This window comes from Acomys minous, assembly GCF_964271855.1.
Source record: "Acomys minous genome assembly, chromosome: 9".
Classification (NCBI taxonomy): domain Eukaryota; kingdom Metazoa; phylum Chordata; class Mammalia; order Rodentia; family Muridae; genus Acomys; species Acomys minous.
Window position 1 is genome coordinate 101116278 of NC_140490.1, and position 13139 is coordinate 101129416.

Here is a 13139-nt window from a genome sequence, read left to right on the forward strand (position 1 = left end):
TTTCTGTTCACTCATTAAGTCCCAGCATTGGGTAATGGAGACAGCAAGATCCTGAGGAAAGAAGACACCTGATATCCTGCTTATGCATGGATGCTCACACCTGCACAGTCACACACACACACACACACACACACACACACACACACACGCACAAGCGTGCACACACATACACACACACACACACACACACACACACACACACACACACACACACACCACAGCAATAAAAATAGATTCTTGGATAAATGCATTCTTAAGTTTGAAAAGACTAACTCTCAAGCCTGCTCCCTCAAGCTAGGTCATAAATGATGATGGTTTTATAATCCGACTTTGTTTTTAAACTAAGGAATCCCAAACTGCTTTAGAAGATATGACTCAAATCTCTAGTTCCACCATCTTTTTATCTCTTACCTATTTCAAAGGTGTATTTACAAAAGCAGTTAACCTATAAAACTTTGTATTTTAAAAGGGATGGAAAGTTTAAAGGGAAATCTGAACATTTCAGACTGTCTAAATAACCCATGCCTGAAGCTTACCGAGTGCATTTTGGGGCTGGGGAGATGGCTCCACCATGTACTAACAAAGGACAAGTCTGGATCACGAACTTCACAGCTCCTATGAATGTTAGCAACCAAATTGTGTTGCTTATAGTCCACCCAGTCTCGAAGCCAACAGCAGCCCTAATGAACCAAGACACATTTCAGCAGCAAGAAGTAGACGTGTTTCTATCGAGATGTACCTCCAGGCTAAGCAGACATCCTTGGCAACCATGCCATTTTACAGAAGGGAAGCTTGGATCTTAGAAAAGGATCTGTCTTTGCTTAGTGTTATCTGTAAGAGCAGTGGGGCTCTCTTCAAAGATTACTTCTAAGTGGCTCAACTGAACATAGATCTTGATGTCTCCGTTTTCATAGGCTCTCGTCATTGTCTTGTGCATGGAACTTGTATGAGGGCTCTCAGATCCCAGTTGTACTGTCAGAGCTGTGACATATCCTCATGTTTTTTAAATAAAGTTCTTTCTCTATAGAGAGTTGTGAGATAGCAAGAGCATTCATTCCCAGTTACTACTGACTCTACAGAAGTGTCTTGCTTTTCATCCTCAGCCTTAATCAAGAACCACAGAGACCCTTCCATTTTACTCTGTTTCATGTATACTCAAAATGAACGGTCATGATGCTTTTGCATCATTGTCATACTAGTGGCCATCTTCTAAGGAGTTAACTGATCTAGATTTGCCTCCGATGGTTATCAGCTTCAGTGTAGTCTCCCTGCCATCTGTTCACACTGTGGTCCCTTCTTTCCACTTCTTGGATTTGTTTTATAAACTCAATCTTTGTTCCTCCACTGTCACAATGTTTCTTCCCACCACCACTTGTAGAAGATTGTCCACACTTTTTTTATCTCCTTCATGGTAGATTCATATTTCACCTAGTTTAGTTGTTATGCCTGACTAATTTTTTTGTCACAAACAATATGTGCAAACGGGGTCTGGGGAGATGTCTCAGCAGTTAAGAGCACTTGTTGCTCTTCCAGTGGTCCTGAGTTCAGTTCCCAGAATGCATGAGGCAGACCAAGTGCACCTCTAATCCTAGCCCTAAGAGGCCCAATGCCCTATCCTGTACCCCCACACCCTCACACACATACCATAAACTCAAACACAAAAATAAAAATGAAATCAGTCTTTTTGAAAAGTGTATCCATTAAGAGACAATTTCCATGATTTCCAAGACTCTGTAATCATAATTGCATACACTGCTTTACAGAATTATCATTTGAATAAAGGTCACTGGTATTTCCTCCATTTTAACAAAGATGTCACATGCCTTTAAGATTCTCTTCCACTGGAGCTTGAGGACCTGAGTTTAAGTTCCCAGAATTTAGTTAAGGACCCAGGTGAGTTCAATGTCATGCAATGGCAAGATGGCAAAGGGAGACAGGTAGATCCTTGGGCACTGTGGTCCAGCTAGCCTGTCCTAAGTGGCAAAGCTTCTAGCCAATGAAAGACTCTGTCTTAAACAAGGTAAAAATCGCCTTACAATATCATCAGAGATTGTTCTTTAACCTCCAACATGTTCAATACTCACAAACATAAATACACACACACACATACACACACACACAGGGGTTTACCTCTACTAAAATATTATCTGCATCCATATAAAGCTATAGAAATAGGATTTATAATTTTTTGTCTTCCACAGTACAGCTAGTAAATCAAACACCGTCTGTTACGAATCAGTTGATGACCATACACACAGCCAAGGACCACTATCCAGCAGGAGGTAAAATCTGATCTGGTCAGACCCATTGCTGCCTTGGAAAGCACATGCCCTCACGAGGCTGAGTCACCTATTATGACCAGTCTATTTTTACATCACTACTTTCATAGCCCGGATGAGTCTGGTATAACTCTATTACAATAATTTGAACACAATTGTCTCAGTCCATTATCATACACTGCTGTTGAGATAAATGTTCTATGGTGGTATGGAAAAATATCTAAAAATACTGTCCTTGAGTGGTAATCAAAAAATATATGAAGTCATTTTCTATTTCTGTAAGACAGACAACCATTCTCTAAGATGAGACACTATTGCATATTAGTACTTAAGAAAAACAACACCTAATAGTTTGTTTGACTCATGTTTGCCTTGTGTCCTTTTTCCCAGAGCTGTGAGAATTTCTCAGTTGTGTAGAGAAAGAGAGAGAAAGAGAGCGAGATGTATCTCAATGACCACATGGCATGAGCAAACCTCTGGTCCTGCCTTATGTAAAATTTTCACAGAGCCCAGGGGCATTTTATCTCTAGTATGCTGCCCACAGCCAAGGTCATGCTATGGTCATCATTTGCTAAAATATTATTTAAAATTCACTTTTGTTAACAAATACAAAATAACAACCAGTGACACACAAGGAGCTCTGCTAGGAAAGGCAGCAGCAAGGGACTGTGGAGAATATGCAAAGAAAAATATCACATTTTAATATTGCTCTTAATTTGCTTTATACTTTGTCTGCTGGATCTATCCCAGGGTACTATGCATGGTAGAGAAGAGTGATGCTACTTACTCCATCCCATCTCTAAAGCTCTGGTGTTTCAGTGGCCACATTTTACAATTAACTTCTAGTTTGCAAAGAGTCACCTTTAGGTTCAAGTTTATGTAGCTGTGTCCTCCTTATCATCAATGGACCATTGATCTTGGTGTCCTTGTTGGTTCAGCTTGAGCTTGAAGGCTTCTTAGTCTTACTAAACAACCTTCCTTATTTTTGTTTCAAATCATATGTAACCTCATCTATGCAACTGTGTTCAAGTTGCTACAGGTATCACTTCCTTTCTGGGATTTGTAGAGTTTGGGTCTAAGTATATTGTTTTACTATTAATATATCATCTTTCCCCGATCTATTTATATGAACTTCAAGCTATAGAAGAATTCCTTTTTCTAGAAGTAGACAATTAGCTGCACATAATAATACTGGTAAATTATTTTTAAAACATAAAATCAGCTCTACAGTCACACACTTTGAACCATGGCTGTATAGATTAATTTGCTGGGTAGAACATTTTCAGGGGCTGCTGTTTATTGCTGATAAATATAGCTTGCTGATTCGAGCTCTTTACCTGGCTCTAACCCTGCTGTGAGATCTTCTGTAGCAAGAAGCTTTAGAGTGACATAGGCAGGTAATGTGCTGAAAGCACTCAGCAAGCTCTTATTGGGAGCACCATGATCAGATAATAAAGCAACCGCTGTAACTCAAGGTCAAATGATCCTTAATCTAAAAACAATCTCTAAATGACATAAGAAGGGCTTTAACTTTTACATCCATTGCATTTGAAGCTGTATTTCATCTCTCTGCAGAGTAAAGTCAATAATATGCGAATCATAAACCAGGCAGGACTGCAAATCCTCTTAGGCTACCTGCTGGAAATCGAGTGAGTGGGAGAAAGCATTGTTTCCGAATGTCACAAATACAAAGCAATGAGAAAACAGTTCATAAGATGATCGTTATACGTGAGCAAGGGTCAAACAATGATATTTAATGACAAATATGTTCTTTGCTTATTTCCTGAATCTTTAATTTAGCATGCCAGGAAACTATTTTAATGGAAAAGGCCAAAGATATACAAGGATTAAAATTAGGAGTGTTGATCATATTTTAAGTGAGATAATTTGAACGTTTGTACTCAAAGAGAATCTTTCTATCTCCACCTATTCTTTTAACTACTGAGAATTTTAAACAAAACTCAGTACTCTCATTTCTGTGATGGGTTTTATTTCTCTGAATACCGAGCACCTTACACTAGCATGTATCCAAACAATTCACGGAAGGAAGCAGCCATTTGAATAACGTAAGAAAACAATGGAATTTCAGCATCAGGTCACTGGGGACAAAGAACCTGTGCAATAACGGTTCTCAAAACTTCAGTGTGCACAGCCTCCAACTGGGCTCCATGTAACTATGTAGCATCCTGGTCATCACCTTTGAGGCAGCCTTGGCATGTCTAATACATATTCAACCATGCCATTTCATCAGGCTCAGTGCAGGGTAAGGTCAGTGATATGAGACTCAGTATGCTGTTAATAAAGAACTTCTAAAGGGGGAGATGAAGACGAGGGAAGTTTGAAAATGGATTTTTCTCACATATTTCGTGTTCCATTCATATGCATGTATGTAGATATACAAAACCTCTTTATAAAAGAAACTAGGGAGTCTGTGGTTTATCCTTTTAAAACAAAAGCATGACACTAATGCAAAATAATTAGTTATGATTTATACTAAACTTTGTGCCAGCATTGGAGTCACCACTGATTACCTCAAGGATTACCTGGCTGCTCCTCTTTCTGTGGCCAGTCAACAAGTAAACCAACTCAACACTGCAGAGAAAACGTAAGTATAACCCGGACCAGTATAACTCAGGTCCTATCACAACAGTTCAAAAGTAATGGAACCAAAATAATGTTTTAAATTGGAAACGCCCTTAAGAGTAATGTTTTTTTCTCATTGTTGAGCTCTGAAATTAGCATAGTTGCTTAAAATGCTGACTCAGACCTTGGACACGGCATTTACTTTGCTGAGTTCAAACTACGTTAAAGCTTTTAATAAAACTCTGGGGGAAATTCCATTGCCATACAATGAAATTCCATTACGTATGGTTGGTTTTGGCTCCCCAGTCAGCAATAAAACATAGCAAATGACAGTTCCTTTCATTTTGTTCCCGAGGCTTGGCTATGACATTACTGTTACGTGTTTTTCAAGGATACTGCTTCCACTTAAAACATATTTTTAATTTTGTTCTTCAAGAAGTCCTAAAAATAGGTAAGCTCTTATTGTAATCACGTCATTGTGTGTTAAAATTAAGTAATAGCAATTATCTTGGTTAATGGTATCCATAAATATTCTGCATTTACGGTGTTTAAAATACCAAGTAACAATATCTTGGCAGAAAAGTTTGTTTTTTCTGAAGTCCAGTGTGAGGTTAAACATGAAGTAATATTTCTATGTGAACCAAAATCTGATATAACAGTAATGTTTTATTTCTTTCTTAATTATATAAATCTTATCATAAAACATGACATACCCAAATTAACCAAAGCTAAAGTCCATACAGCTCAATAATATCTATAAAGTTAAAATAGGCATTTGGAACAGAAGCTGTGGGACTTCACATTAAATTTTACGCTTTCAGTATCAAATATGTTTTATGCACCTACCTACCGAAAAAAGCAAAAAAAAAACAAAAACAAAAACAAAACAACCCCCCAAACAAACAAACAAAAAGTGACAGAATTATAACCAGAAAAACAATTGGCTCCATATCCTAATCCAAAATCCATATCCTAATAGGGTGGACCTACAGCAGCAGTCCCCTCTACCAGGCAGGGGCTGCCAACTCCATTCTACTGCCTCCTCGATCAGGAGGTCTTTAGAAGCACACACAGGCATATTCTATAGCTGTGAATAGATCTGAACATGTGGTATACTCAGTCAAGCTGAATACCAGTCACAACTAAAACTGGGTGTCTCTTACCAGAGATATTACAATTGAGATGGAGTTTCACAAACCCAACCCATGGGTCCACTTACTAGCTAGCACATATTCCTAAATCAATGGGGGGGGGGACAATTTTTTATTTTGCAATCATTTAAATAAGATCTGATCTACTTAAATAAAGACAAGAATATGTTCATTGAAGATTTCTCAGTCTCTTTTATGGGATTCTAGAGTGAATGAATGGAAAAAAATAACAGACAGAAATGCATAAGTAAGATTAAGCATAAGTCAATGCAAAATGTGTCTACAGTAGACAGTAACTTAGGGGACAGTAGGATATATCAGTTAGGTTCTTAATTGCTTAAAAACTATTGTACCAAACATAATTCCAAGCTCAAAAAAAGTCAATACCACTCATAGACATTTTTTACCTTGTCAAAATAAGATTCATAGAAAGGTATTTCCTTTTGAATGAACCATATTATATAAAATATTACTTGATATAAAAAATATATCCCTTTGCAAAAATCCAGAAGTCAGGGATAATAAAAATCATAAAGAGACCAGGAAAGAAATAAAAGAAAAGAACACATCAAATTGGTGTCAGTATTGGAAGAAGGAGCAGTTGGTAAAACATGTATTCCAGCCCAAAAGCAGTATGGGCAATTTCTTTGTGTCATCAGTCACAAATCTGGCACAGATAAAAGGATAAATATTTGTAGATGATGAGGGTTTGTAGATAGCTCCAGGAAGTCATGAACAGCTAAAATCAAAGTCCCAGAAACATGTCACTAGCAATGTCATCCTACAATAAACAGAGGAGTAATGTTAGTGACTTTCCAGAATTTAGTTTTGGCCACTGATTAGTATTGTTTGTCATGATGGAAATGGCAGGGTCTTTTGGACCCAGAAGAGCAGTCAGAGCACCCTACAGTCACAATTCTGTACACAAACGAAGCTAGAGACATCGTCCAGTCTAAACACGCACTTTAGAGATTCACAAAGAACACAGTATGGCCACATGTTTACCCACTGCAAAAGCACCTAGCTCTAGGCTTTTGGCCACACAGACCCTAGCGTCCAACCATGGAAGATGATGATCATGTAGCTGAGAGATCATGCCGGTATTTATCTAGTTGTTATACAAAGATAAATAATGTAAAAATAACATTTATCAAGAAAAAAAGTACCAAAATTCAATCACAGCTAATAAAAATAATACTAATAAACATTGTCACATAAAAATTACCAAATAAGGTGAAATGTTGATTTCTGAAGGTACATAAGTAGCAACAGAAAGCTATGAAGACAGTAAAGTTTGCAGAAGGCAGGCAGAAAACAAAGCTTTTCCCCTGGCCTACCACATAATAATTCCATAGGCTACTCCAAATCCTCCCACTTCTCATGAAGCTGTAAGTATCCATAGTGCCCAAGCCATCTCTGTCCATGGGCATGAAGCAGAGCCCAAAAGAAAAGCAACTTGACTTTTAGTACATGGACGTTGATAGATAAAGAAAATGACTTGATTTCTGAATTAAATAAAATCAGGAACTATGTTCTCTACCACGGGGAAACACGTAGAAAAAACTGGAGTTCAAGTACGGCCAGAAAACTGGAGTTCTGATCATACGCGCCTGCATCTCTGCATTCAGTAATGACTCAAATGAACTGACCTCTCACTCCTCAGCCACAAGAACCAAGGGATTCATTTTCTTAAGCCAATAATTCAAATTGGACCTCTTTAATTTTTAATCAGGAGAATTTTGATTACTAGATGGGTGAGAGGAAAGTTGATTGTCAGACTAGAAAGGAGAAAGCAAATATTGTGAGGAAAAAAATTAAAGCCCAAGTAGGTTTAAAAAAAAAAAGAGGTTGTTTTTTTTTTTTTAAACAAAAAAAAAAATGTACATTTCAAAGAATGTTGAAGACCAAAGACGTATCCACTCCACAAGACCAAAAGAAGGTTTGGGTGACATCAGTGGCCCATAAATAGTCAACTTTGAAGAACTGTAGAGAACAGATATCTTGCTGGCAGGTGAGTAAAGGGCAAATAAATGTTTCCATTTTCAAAAAGGTAAAAGAAGTTCAGTTCTTTAAACTGTATGCCAAAGACATCGCACGGATCCCTAGCAAAACTTTAAGTTATAAAAGGTTAGTAAACAGTCAGGAAATAAAGTCATGATCACTAGGGACCAAGGTAATTTTGTAAAGTTCAAATCATGCTAGGATTATATCATTTCCTATTTTACCAACGTTTACTGGAGAGGCTGAAGTGAATATTCATCATCCTGGGAACTATATAAGATAATCTGACATAATACAGTGTCATATGCAATGATTGTGGCCATAACTGGTTAGTGCTGTTTATTTAATAATTCCTAGCATGCATTGTCAATCAATACTAAAGAACATAGACTCACAAACATGTATACACATATACACATGTCACATATATACACATACATAATACACAGAGACATATACATGAACATATCACAGATATACATATAGTACCTAAACACATGGATCCATGTGTACATGCATATAAATATGCAGACATGCCCAGAATGATATAAATAATAATCTAATCCCCACGACATGGAAGAGGAAGACTCATCTAAGAAATTTGTTCATGCATACAACTAGTAAGAGTAGAGTAGAGATTTCAATATCCAAGTTTTTTTAATTTTCAAATAAATAGTCCTTGTCCACAAACGGTACTCCTAGGAAGTTTTCACAAAGAACACTAACTGAAGTAAGCATGACAGATCAAGAGATCTGAAGTACCTTTGGCCTCTTCAACTTTCAAAACTTTGAATTGTAATAGAAAATGCATGATAATTATAATCAAGCCTGAAAATAGTGCAGAAGTAAGGGATACGGTGTAGAAAGACTGGAGTCTATTTTGGCTATAATGAGAAGGGTAACAGAAACAAAAGATATTTTCAGACACAGTCTACACCACAGCTCAATACCACAAGAAGAAAAAAAATTTCATTTGTGAGGGTGGGGGAGCTGTGAGCTTAGGATATTAACAGTGAGACGTTTCTGCTTAAAAGAGAGCTCAGTACTAAGCTGCACAAGGAAAAGCAATGTGAAATTCACCAGAAGAGAGAAAATTGCTTCACTTAACCTTATGTGCATTAGATTAACATGGTGGTATTTGTCCAAAGATAATGAAGAATGATGATTTTTTTTAAAATCACATCTTCTAGCACATACTAGAATAAGATAACTACTGGGTTTTCTAAGAGACACAGACTTGTACAGTGGGTAGGTGAGAATGCACTGCCCATTTGTTCTATTGCCCAGAGAGCATTTAAAGCAAACAGAATAAATGGTAAAGACATTTCTCTGAGTCAGAATTGAACATAATAAACATAAGAGGTTCCTGTTAAGGCAGGGATTAAATGCAGTGACTAAGGAGTGATTAAATGTTTCGGGAAGATGATGCATACGACAGCATAAAGGAAGTCACAGTCACCTTGGTCCTGACCAGAACGAATGGGGTGGGCTCCCAGATATAAGTGTAGGCAGCACAGGTATCTATTGCCCTAGAAGCTCCCCCTATAAAGACATTAGACAATTCCTGGGAGGATATTGGATCTATTCTACTAGGGCATCATAAGAAATTCGAGGTTTTCTGGTGTTGAGAAGCCAATTAAGATTTCTGCCAATTCAACCTAATTTGCTTTGGGTGGTAAACAAAACACCGGTAGCCGTGCTTCTCTCGGCCAGGACTGCTGAGTACCAAGTGTTGAGGAAACGCTCTTCTCCAAATTCACAATGATGGCTCCTCTGATCACAAAGGAATGACAACTTTGTAAATAGCTAAAGAAACAAGTCAGTTAACAGCTTTCATTAAGCATTTTGTTAACACTTGGACCACATTTCACATTACCTACCTCTCTGTGGTCTATGCCGCAAGTTAAAAAAAAAAAAGCTTTTGAGTGTTGCCAAGTTTCTGGGTCCCAAGCCAATGGTTTGCATTATCAAAGTAGATGGATGCTGGAGGATACTCCCTGCTCTATAACTTTCTTGCTGCTACTATAGCAAATTACCACAAACCTAGGGTCAGAAATCCCAACAGTATAAACGTGTTATCTTACCATTCTGGAGGTCAGCAGTACAGACGCAGTCTCACTGAACTAAAACCTGAGTGTCACAAGAACTGTGTTCCTTTCAGGAGCTCTAGGGGAAAATCTAGTTCCTTGTCTTTTCCAACCTCCAAAGGCTGTCTGAATTCTTTGCCTTAAAGCAACCTCAATGCTACAATTTCCACTTGCCTTGTCATATCTCCCACTTGCCTGCTCACATTCTTTACTTGGATACATCGGGCTGATCACATTGCACTCACCAGAAGAAGCTATGATAATCTCTCCATAACCAGACTCCAGAGATTTGGATGTAGGTAACTGCAAGGATCCAAAAATATTCATTCTGCCTCCACCATATCATTGCCAAAAGCAAGTAAAAAAATGTCTTGGTTGTTTTTTTTCTCCTCCTCCTCCTTTTCAACTTCCTCCTCCACTATCACCACATTTTCCTCTTTTCTTCTTCTTCTTCTTCTTCTTCTTCTTCTCCTCCTTCTTCTTCTTCTTCTCCCTCTTCCTCTCCTCCTCCTTCTTCTTTCTCTTTTCCTTCATCCTTTTTCTCCTGTTCTCTTCCTTCTCCCCTCCTCTTCCTTTTCCTCTTGTTCTTCTATCACTACTTTGTCCCCCCTTCTCTTTTCCTCCCTTCCCTTCATCAAAGAGTCTTGAGATTTTTAAATAAATGTCTAAAAATGTTCATATATTTGACCTAGCTGAGGAAAAAAAATCTTAGAAAAATCCATAAGGACATAAGTCTGCTAAACCTGATGAAATAGGTGGATACATCAATCAATAAGGATTCTGCCCCGCAAAAAAAAAAAAAATCCTCAGTATAAATGCACTGCACCCTTTAAGACTGAACTTTTTCCTAGCTCTGTTTAAAATGTTGATTTTAGAAATTTCAATCTCTGTAAAATATTTTTAAAACATTATTTGACAAACTGTCCAAGTAGATAGATGATTTATGAGAGAATTTCTCATGCCAGTAGAGCAGAGAGAAAGTGAACCTTTCTTGGTGAAGCTGTTCTTGGTGAAGCAGCTCACAAAGTTATGTTAATGCAACTTTTTATTTGGTGCCATTTTTCTCTAACACCTGTCTCTTTGACCTGATTTCCATGCTGTTTCTATGAACACCAGGCAGAAAGCAATCTCAAATTTTTCTCACTTTACAATGAGAGCAAAAGATTAACCATTGCTGCCACCTCCCTTCCAAGCCCAGTTTGCTTACTAGAAACAAACTGTACTATACAATGACACAAATAGCAACAGAGGCTATAAAACAGAATTTGAAAGACTTTACCTGGGTGGTGCTTGCAGAAAAAGTGAAAGTTCTATAGGCTGTCCATGACTAAAGAGCAGTCTTTAACCTCTTGTCTGGAGCAACCACGCAACTTGTACTGTCACTCATACAGGATGAATGCTCAAAACGGGTATCTTGAAATGCCCTGTTGATAAATGAAACACAGTTTCCCACTTATTACTATTCCATTACAGCATATAAACAATATTTTTAATCTTTTTATCTCATTCTGATGACACACATATTTCTTCTCATTTAGCAGTAGAAAGTTGGTGATGCTCACATCTTCTCATTTTAGCAATTATTAAATAGGGAAGTCACACTGTGTCTCCCAAGAGACAGGAGCAGAAAACTGTAAGAGGCATATCGAGTTATCACATGAAGCTATGTCGTGAAGCTATTGCTTCTAGGACCTCTTAAACCAGTGGTTCTCACCTTTCGGGGCATAACCCCTCTGGGTCAATATGAAGCAATAAAACACATCCTGCATAACAGGTATTTACATTACGGTTCTTAACAGTAGCATTACAGTTATGAAGTGCCACTGAAATTAATCTTATATCTGTGGGTCACTACAACGTGAGAAACTGTATTAAATGGTCATACATTAAAGAAAGTTAAGAACCTATGTCTTAAATGCTTTTGTGGTCTTTGTGTACTCATAAGACTTTCTAATGTTGGCATATATGAAATTGTCTGATCTCAATTTATATATGTTTATTCATTCCAAGATGACATACACGTACTAACAAGAGTGTTTTTTCACTGTATTTAAGAATACCATAAAAATATAATAAAAATGATATGATGCCACAGTTAAATACAACCTATGCAGTCAGCACCCAGGTCTGTCCAAATTGATTCACAATGTGGCGTCATGGTGACTGGAGCATTGACTAATGAGTAAAGCCTTGATTATCACTTCATTGGGAGGCAGCTGCCCAAGATGTGCCCCCTTCCTTAGACTCTAGAGTCTAGATCCTTGAGTTGGCACTGGACTACAGAAAACAGCATATTCTCAATTATCACCTACCAAAATCCAACTGACTACTCTAAAAAGTTCCAAGACTCAGAAAATTCAATGGTTAAAATCATTTTTTTAACAGTTTGAAGATAGAATGATAACTTCTTACCCCTATCTCTCCATTTATGAACAAAAATTGTGATGAACCATTTTTAAGGTTGGTATATAAAGTTCCCCTCCCCCAAAGGCTTCTATGTTAGAGTCTTACTTCATCTCCAGTTGGTATATAGTCAGCAGTAGAGAGGTAACTGCACCATGAAGACTCTAGCCTAAACAATAGCCTAACTTAATGATGAGCTCATATTTTGATGGTATTGCAGGGTGTTAGTGAAAGATAGGCCCTCATTGGAGGCAACAGATCATTGGAGGCATGACAGTTGAAGGATAGCTTGTCGATGTCCCCTTCCTATATGCTTTCTGGCCACAATGAGGTGAGGAGCATCTCCATACACTCTTACCATTATGACATATAGTACTACGTCAGGCCCAAAGCAATGCATCCATGCTATGATATACTGAAACCTTTGCAACTGTAAGATAACAAGAAGTTTTTTGTCCTCCAGAATTTTTATCATAGTATTAAGGGGATGAACCCCACATCCGTGGTACATTTGCTTTTAAACTTAAGAACAGATGCACCCCCACACACTATTCTGCCTACCATATATTAGTAGCTAGACTACTATGATACCTTAGGGCAGTGACTTTGTTGTGTGTGTTTTTTTTTAAAGTCTT

The 13139-nt window shown here is 37.7% G+C and overlaps 1 long non-coding RNA gene across 1 annotated transcript in view; it reads right to left on the bottom strand.

The window, feature by feature from the left end:
* The window catches only part of LOC311605284, a 59518-nt gene extending 46752 nt beyond the window's left edge, over nt 1-12766 (bottom strand). The window contains exons 1-2 of the long non-coding RNA XR_014781879.1: nt 12613-12766; nt 11381-11525 (exon numbers count right to left, since the gene is read on the bottom strand). This is a non-coding gene — a long non-coding RNA (uncharacterized lncRNA). The remainder of the gene's footprint in view (nt 1-11380; nt 11526-12612) is intronic.
* Nucleotides 12767-13139: the final 373 nt, after the last annotated feature.